This window comes from Phyllobates terribilis, unplaced genomic scaffold, assembly GCF_046119375.1.
Source record: "Phyllobates terribilis strain yellow unplaced genomic scaffold, ASM4611937v1 Scaffold_296__1_contigs__length_2355070, whole genome shotgun sequence".
Classification (NCBI taxonomy): domain Eukaryota; kingdom Metazoa; phylum Chordata; class Amphibia; order Anura; family Dendrobatidae; genus Phyllobates; species Phyllobates terribilis.
The window spans coordinates 395,501-404,704 of NW_027363056.1; positions in this window are offsets into that span (position 1 = coordinate 395,501).

The following is a 9,204-nucleotide window of genomic DNA, read 5'->3' on the forward strand; positions in this document are numbered from 1 at the left end:
GGCCCCACAGTCCGGACCTGGGGCTAGACCCGGGGCAGGCGGCCCCACAGTCCGGACACGGGGCGGCCGCAGTCCGGATATAGGGCGGGCCCCACAGTCCAGGCTCGGGGCTAGACCCGGGACGGATGGGCCCCACAGTCCAGGCTCAGGGCGGACAGGCCCCACAGTCCATCCTCGCTGCGGACGGGCCCCGCAGTCCAGGCTCAGGTCGGACGGGCCCCACAGTCCAGGCTCGGGGCGGACGGGCCCCACAGTCCAGGCTCTGGGCGGACGGGCCCCACAGTCCAGGCTCTGGGCGGACGGGCCCCACAGTCCAGGCTCGGGGCGGACGGGCCCCACAGTCCGGACACGGGGTGGACGAGCCCTACAGTCTGGACACGGGGCGGCCACAGTCCGGACATAGGGTGGGCGGGCCGCACATTCCAGGTTCGGGGCTAGACCCGGGGCAACCGGCCCCACAGTCCGGACACGGGGCGGCCACAGTCCGGATATAGGGCGGGCCCCACAGTCCAGGCTCGGGGCTAGACCCGGGACAGGCGGGCCCCACAATCCAGGCTTGGAGCGGACGGGCCCCGCAGTCTAGGCTCGGAGCGGACGGGCACCACAGTCCAGGCTCAGAGCGGACGGGCCCCACAGTCCGGACACGGGGCTAGTACCAGGGCTGGCGGCCCCACAGTCCAGACCTGAGGCTAGACCATGGGCAGGTGGCCCCACAGTCCAGACACGGGGAGGATGGGCCCCACAGTCCTGACACGGGCTTGACATGCCCCACAGTCCAGACCTGGAGCTAGACCCGGGGCAGGCAGCCCCAAAGTCCGGACACGGGGTGGACGAGCCCCACAGTCCGGACACGGGGCGGCCACAGTCCGGACATAGGGTGGGCCCCACAGTCCAGGCTCGGGGCTAGACCCGGGGCAGCCGGCCCCACAGTTCAGACCCGGGGCGGGTGGGGGGCCCACAGTCCAGACCTGGGGCTAGACTCGGGGCGGGCGGGGGGCCCCACCATCCGGACCTGGGGTGGGGGGCCCCACAGTCCAGTCCAGGGGCTAGACCCAATGCAGGCGGCCCCACAGTCCGGACACGGGGTGGACGGGCCCCACAGTCCAGATGCAGTGCGGCCACAGTCCGTACATAGGGCGGGCCCCACACTCCAGGCTCGGGGCGGACGGGCCCCACAGTCCAGGCTCGGGGCGGACGGGCCCCACAGTCCAGGCTCGGGGCGGATGGGCCCCACAGTCCAGGCTCGGGGCGGACGGGCCCCACAGTCCAGGCTCGGGGCGGACGGGCCCCCCTTTCCCGCTCGGGGCGGGCGTGCCACACAGTCCAGGCTCGGGGCGTGCGGTGCCCACAGTCAGGATACGGGACGGGCGGGCTCCACAGTCAGGACACGGGGCGGGCGGGCCCCACAGTCCGGACACGGAGCTAATCCCGGGGCAGGCGGCCCCACAGTCTAGACCTGGGGCTAGACCCGGGGCAGGCGGCCCACAGTCCGGGCAGGCGGCCCACTGTCCGGACACGGGGTGGACGGGCCCCACAGTCCGGACACGGGGCGGGCATGCCCCACAGTCCAGACCTGGGGCTAGACCCGGAGCAGGCGGCCCACAGTCCGGACACGGGGTGGACGGTCCCACAGTCCGGACACGGGGGGGACCACAGTCCGGACATAAGGCGGGCCCCACAGTCCAGGCTCGGGGCTAGACCCGGGGGCAGTCGGCCCCACAGTCAGGACACAGGGCGGGCTGGCCCCACAGTCAGGACACTCTGCGGGCGAGCCCTACAGTAAGGACACGGGGCGAACGGGCCCCACAGTCAGGACACGGGGTGGGCGGGCCCATAGTTAGGACACGGTGCTAGTCCTGGGGCAGGCGGCCCAACAGTCCAGACCTGCGGCTAGACCCGGGGCTGGCGGCCGCAAAGTCCGGACACGGGTCGGACGGGCCCCACAGTCCTGACACGGGGCGGGCATGCCCCACAGTCCAGAGTTGGGGCTAGACCCGGGGCAGGCAGCCCCACAGTCCGGACACGGGGTGGACGGGCCCCACAGTACGGACACGAGGCGGCCACAGTCCGGACATAGGGCAGGCGGTCCCCACAGTCCAGGCTCGGGGCTAGACCCGGGGGCAACCGGCCCCACAGTCCAGGCTCGGGGCGGACGGGCCCCACAGTCAGGACACAGTGTGGGCGGGCCCATAGTTAGGACACGGGGCGGGACCCACAGTCCGGGGACAGGGCTTGTCCCGGGACAGGCGGCCCCACAGTCCGGACACAGGGCGGACGGGCCCCACAGTCCTGACACGGGGTGGGCATGCCCCACAGTCCAGACCTGGGGCTAGACCCGGGGCAGGCGGCCCCACAGTCCAGACACGGGGCGGCCACAGTACGGACATAGGGCGGGCGGGCCCCACAGTCTAGGCTCGGGGCTAGACCCGGGGGCAGCCGGCCCCACAGTCCAGACCCTGGGCGGACGGGGGGCCCCACAGTCCAGGCTCGGGGCGGACAGGCCCCACAGTCCACGCTCGGGCCCCACAGTCCAATCTCGGGTTGGACGGGCCCCACAGTCCAGGCTCGGGGCGGATGGTCCCCACAGTCCAGGCTCGGGGTGGACGGGCCCCCCTTTCCCGCTCGGGTCGGGCGTGCCCCACAGTCCAGGCTCGGGGCGCGCGTGCCCCACAGTTCGGACACGGGGCTAGTCCCGGGACTGGTGGCCCCACAGTCCAGACCTGGGACTAGACCCGGGGCAGGCGGCCCCAAAGTTCGGACTCGGGGCGGATGGGCCCCACAGTCTGGAGTTTGGGCGGGCGAGCCGCAAAGTCAGGACACGGGGCGGGCGGGCTCCACAGTCAGGACACTGGGCGGGCAGGCCCAACAGTCTGGATACGGGGTGGGCGGGCCCATAGTTAGGACAGGGGGCGGACGGGCCCCACAGTCCTGACACGGGGTGGGCATGCCCCACAGTCCAGACCTGGGGCTAGACCCGGGGCAGGCGACCTCACAGTCCGGACATGGGGCGGCCACAGTACGGACAGAGGGCGGACGGGCCCCACAGTCCAGGCTCGGGCCGGACAGGCCCCACCGGCCACGCTCGGGGCGGACGGGCCCCACAGTCCACGTTCTGGCCCCACAGTCCACGCTCGGGGGCGGATGGGCCCCACAGTTCACGCTCGAGGCGGTCGGGCCCCACAGTCCACGCTCGGGCCCCACAGTCCAGGCTCGGGGCAGACGGGCCCCAAACTCCAGGCTCGGGGCGGACGGGCCCCACAGTCCAGGCTCGGGGCGGACGGGCTCCACAGTCCAGGCTCGGGGCGGACGGGCCCCACAGTCCAGGCTCGGGGCGGACGGGCCCCACAGTCAAGGCTTGGGGCGGACGGGCCCCACAGTCAAGGCTCGGGGCGGATGGGCCCCACAGTCCAGGCTCGGGGTGGACGGGCCCCACAGTCCAGGCTCGGGGCGGACGGACCCCACAGTCTAGGCTCGGGGCAGACGGGCCCCACAGTCCAGACACGGGGATAGTCCCGGGGCAGGCGGCCCCACAGTCCAGACCTGGGGTTAGACCCAGGGCAGGCGGCCCCAAAGTCCAGACACAGGGCGGATGGGCCCCACAGTCCAGACCCAGGGCAGGCGGCCCAACAGTCCAGACCCAGGGCGGGCGGACCAACAGTCCAGACCCAGGGCGGGATGCCCAACAGTCCAGACCCAGGGCGGGCGGCCCAACAGTCCAGACCCAGGGCGGGCGGCCCAACAGTCCAGACCTAGGGCGGGCGGCCCAACAGTCCAGACCCGAGGCGGGCGGCCCAACAGTCCAGACCCGAGGCGAGCGGCCCACCAGTCCAGAACCAAGGTGGGCGGCCCAACAGTCCAGATCTGAGTCGGGCGGCCCAACAGTCCAGACATGGGGCCAGACCCGAGTAGGGTGGCCAATTGGTGCAACATGTGCAGTTCCACAGGGACCCAAGATGTAAAGGGGCCACCACCACCTCCTAATCAGGTGAATTGTGCATTATGATGAGCTATGCCAATATACTGATAGAGGGGAACTGTCCAGACCCGAGGCGGGCGGCCCAACTGTCCAGACCCGAAGTGGGAGGTCCAACAGTCCAGACTCAAGGCGGGAAGTCCCACAGTCCAGACACGAAGCCAGGCCCGAGGTGGGCGGCCCAACAGTCCAGACACGGGGCCATGCCCGAGGCGGCCCGCCCAACAGTTCAGACACGGGGCTAGATATACTGTTCTGATAGAGGGGCCCTCTTCTGGCTGTGTCTGCCCCTGACGTACAGATATACAGCAATATGTAGCAGGAGAGACAAGATCCAGGGAGATATCCGATCGCCAGAACTGGGGTCAGGAAGGAATTTTTTTCCCCCCTAGGGGGTTTTCTTCGCCTTCCTCTGGATCTTTGGTTCCAGTGGCTCTCATCAGGTCTGCACTATCCGCAGCAAGTTCTGTAGTCTCTATCGGGCCTGACCTGAGAGTCATTGTGAACTTTAATTTATTAAAGGGCCAGTAATATTTTTATTACAATGTGGCTTATTGCTATTCCAATAAAAAAATTAATAATAATATATTGTGTTGTGTGTTTTATTTGTGTGGACTTCACCCTACAGAAACAATGATGAGAGTGAATGCTGACGCTCAATATTCCAGAACTAGAACCAGACTTGGCTCATCCGGCATATAATAAAGTGTCTGTCTCATCTGCTGTATACATGATGGCAGCTGCTGCAGGACCAGGGAGTATAGAGGGTGCTACATACAGGAGCATCTCACAAAATTAGAATATCATCAAAAAGTTAATTTCAGTTCTTCAATATAAAAAGTCAAAGTCATATATTATATAGAGTCATTACAAACAGAGTGATCTATTTCAAGTGTTTATTTCTGTTAATGTTGATGGTTATGGCTTACAGCCAATGAAAACACAACCGTCATTATCTCAGTAAACTTAAATAATTAACAAAAAACACCTGCAAAGGCTTCCTAAGCATTTAAAAAGTCCCTTAGTCTGTTTCAGTAGGCTCCGCAATCATGGGGAAGACTGTTGACTTGACAGATGTCCAGAAGGCAGTCATTGACACACTCCACAAGGTCCCAGAGTTCCAATTTTAATTTGTTTCATTTCATTTGTTTAGCTGCTGGAGGTCTAGTGTGAAGTTTCCACCATCAGTGATGGTTTGGGGAGCCATGTCATCTGCTGGTGTAGGTCCACTGTGTTTTATCAAGACCAAAGTCAGCGCACCCGTCTACCAGGACATTGTAGAGCACTTCATGCTTCCCTCTGCAGACAAACTTTTGGAGATGGAAATGTCATTCTCCAGCAGGACTTGGCCCCTGTCCACACGGCCAAAAGTACCAATACCTGGTTTACACACAACAGTATCACTGTGCTTGATTGGCAGCAAACTCGCCTGACCTTAACCCCATAGAGAATCTATTATAGAGAATCTTTGGGGTATTGTCAAGAGGAAGATGAGAGACACCAGACACAACAATGCAGACGAGCTGAAGGCTTCTATCAAAGCCACCTGGGCTTCCATAACCCCTCAGCAGTGCCACAGGCTGATCACCTCCATGCCACACCGCATTGATGCAGTAATTGATGCAAAAGGAGCCCCGACCAGGTATTGAGTGCATTTACTGAATATACATTTCAATAGGCCAATATTTCGGATTTTAAAATAATTTTTCAAGCTGTTATAAAGTATTCTAATTTACTGAGATAATAACTTTTGTGTTTCCATTGGCTGTAAGCCATAATCATCAACATTAACAGAAATAAACACTTGAAATAGATCCCTCTGTGTGTAATGACTCTATATAATATAGGAGTTTCACTTTTTGTATTGAGGAACTGAAATAAAGTAACTTTTTGATGATCTTGTAGTTCTGTGAGATGCACCTGTAATAGAGCAGGTCACATATAACTCCAGCCCAAGTTACATCACCAGTGTTTTGGGGGTCGGTCTCTGTGATGGGGGCACTTATATTGTATTGGTCCTATAAAACACACTACCTAAAAGACTGATGACCAGATCACAGCAAAGCAGAATGCAGGAAACCCAGGAAAATGGCTAAATAGGTGTCACAGGGTGCAATAAGTAGCCATGGGCCCCAAGACAAAACTAGGGCCTCACTCAGAAATGAGCACAATAGCCCATTTACCAAGGCTGGCTATAGGTAGGAAAGCAGATACTTGGAGGGATTTGTGCCAAATTTTCCACCTATTTATTAGAACAAAGAAAATAGTGTTACAGGGTCAGGATAGGGTTAAAAATCTTGTGAGTTTATTTGTAGTAAAAAATATATAAAAACATCACCATAGGTCGCGATCCTAACCAGAATAATGTTTAACCGCAAATGCGTTTCCGACTTGCATCTATAGTTATTGCAATAGGATAGGACAGATACACAATTCCAGTTAAAGGGAATCTGTCAGAAGGTTTTGCTACGTAATCCGAGATCAGCATGATGTAGGGGCAGAGAGCCTGATTCCAGCGATGTATCACTTACTAGACTGCTTGGTGCAGTTTTGATAGAATCCCTGCTTTCTCTGTTGTAAATGAAGCAGTGCTCAGAATGTTAAGCCCTGTGTAACCCCGCCCACGCTGGCAGATTCCTGTGTACAAACTGCAAATCAGTGGTGAGGGCGGGGTTACACAGATGAGCCTGACTGGCCTGTACCTGAGACCTAGTCAGGCAGTGATCATCTCCTGTTGATAAAACATGGATTGTATTGAAACTACAACACACAGCCTAATAAGTGACACATCCCTGGAATCAGGATATCTTGCTCTACATCATGCTGCTCTCAGATTAAGTAGCAAAAATCTGCTGACAGATTCCCTTTAATAAAGTACATGTCCTGTTTTGTATCTCCCAGAGCAATGTCATCAGTGTCGCTCACCACCAATGCAGATGTGAGTGGTGCCGGACAACCTCTTTATGTCAAATAATTCCCTGCAGAGCTGGCATCCATCTGAGGAGATGTAACATATCTGTCTGACAGGTGGGTGGAGATGAATTGGTTGATATATCCCACTCTTAGTCCACTTGGCTAAAAAGATGATTTACATCCAGGGAAGAGCGACAGAGGGGCAGCAACACAAGAAAAGCAACGCCGTATTCAGAACAGGGGCATTTACACCAGGTAAAAAATTACATCGTTATGGAAAGTGACAGGTTCTCTTTAAAGGGATTTCAGAAGACTGAGAACACCTACAACACCTGAAATGGATGACCCACATCTCTGGTTTACTCTATTATGACCGGCTATTAATGGAAAAAGTATGGAAATGGGAGCAGTCGTGTGCAGGGTCCTCACATACAAAGGTTGAAAAAAAGATGATGGGGCTGGTATCTACTATAGACAAGTTGTGGGGCCGCACATCAACTAGTCCATAAACCTCCTGCAATCAGCAGCAAACCAAAGACAAGTGCGAAGCATCATGCTCCGTGTGCATTACCTAATTCCCTATTAGTTATTAATTTGTGGGGATCATTTGGGACATCAATTTGACTGCTGGTTCTATTAGCTCAATAGGTCCACAGGAATCCTTGATTAGTTTAGGAAAGGGCATCCACTATGGTTACTGGACACATGAAGTCTCCCACAACCACCATACCCATACACAATAGATACAAGGTAGAAAGTCTTGCCCTGTTGAACGCTACATCTGACTTGAGGCCACCACATCTTGGTTGTCCAATGTTCTTGCTTCTCTAGGGCTCTTCTCAGATATTCATTATACCAGCTCCCCAGAATACCAAAGCTAGGGTGGGTGACCGCGAGCCCTGGTGGTGGTCATAACTGCGGCCACCCAGGGGCAATACTCCATAACAACAATCCCCTGAGGTGGTGTAGGATGTAAGGACCTATTCACACTACATTCAGCGCTGCATTCAGGTCTTTACACAAGGCTTACAACTGAATCCCTGAAATACAGGATTGTGCTGTCTGAAATGAGACATCTGAAAGCAGAGCAAATGGAGCCTGAAGATTCATACTTTAGGCTCGGTTTGCCTTTGTTCAAATCAATGGAAAAAATCCCCATCTCTACATGTCTGACAGCCATTCCATTCCAGCGTCAGTTGAATTCCAACCACAGTCCACCTCATTCTACTTAATGTGCTTCTGATTAGGTGATCACCTGAACCAAATCTTATGTAACCAGGGAAAGTATAAAAAACACTGCTGTGGTCTTCACAATCCTCTTGCAATAGGACAAGCTGGATGGCAAAACAAGTGCTAGGAATAGCCCAAAAGTAATTTGAATGAAAAACTAACTTTTAACCATGTCAAAGGAGTTGAAAAGAAAAGTCTTGAGTGAGGAAAAGAAGGGCTCAATTATGGCTTCACTAGCAGAGGGATACAGTGAGCGTCATGTTGCCTCCATCCTTAAAATTTCAAAGACGGCAGTCCATTACAACAAGGTCAAGCAGCAGACATTGGGGACAACAAAGCTACAGACCGGCAGAGGGCGAAAGCGACTCTCCACTGACCGGGATGACCGTCATCTTATTCCAATGTCACTCAGCAACCGCAGGATGACATCAAGTGACCTACAGAAGGAATGGCAAATGGCAGCTGAGGTGAAGTGCACGGCAAGAACAGTTCATAACAGGCTCCTAGAGACCTCAAGTCATGTAAAGCTAGAAAAAAGCCTTTCATCAATGAGAAGCAAAGGAGAGCCAGGCTGAAGTTTGCCAAAGACCATAAGGATTGGACCATAGAGGACTGGAGTAAGGTAATCTTCTCTGATGAGTCTAATTTTCAGCTTTGCCCAACACCTGGTCGTCTAATGGTTAGACGGAGACCTGGAGAGGCATACAAGCCACAGTGTCTTGCACCACTGTGAAATTTGGTGGAGGATCGGTGATGATCTGGGGATGTTCCAGCAAGGCTGGAATTGGGCAGGTTAATCTTTGCGAAGGACGTATGAATCAAGCCGCATACAAGGTTATCCTTGAAAAAACACTTGCTTCCTTCTGCTCAGGCAATGTTCCCCAACTCTGAGGACTAATTTTTCCAGCAGGGCAATGCCCCATGCCACACAGCTAGGTCAATCAATGTGTGGATGAAGGAGCACCACATCAAGACCCTGTCATGGTCAGCCCAATCTCCAGACCTGAACCCTATTGAAAACCTCTGGAATGTAATCAAGAGGTAGATGGATAGTCACAAGCCATCAAACAAAGAAGAACTGCTTACAT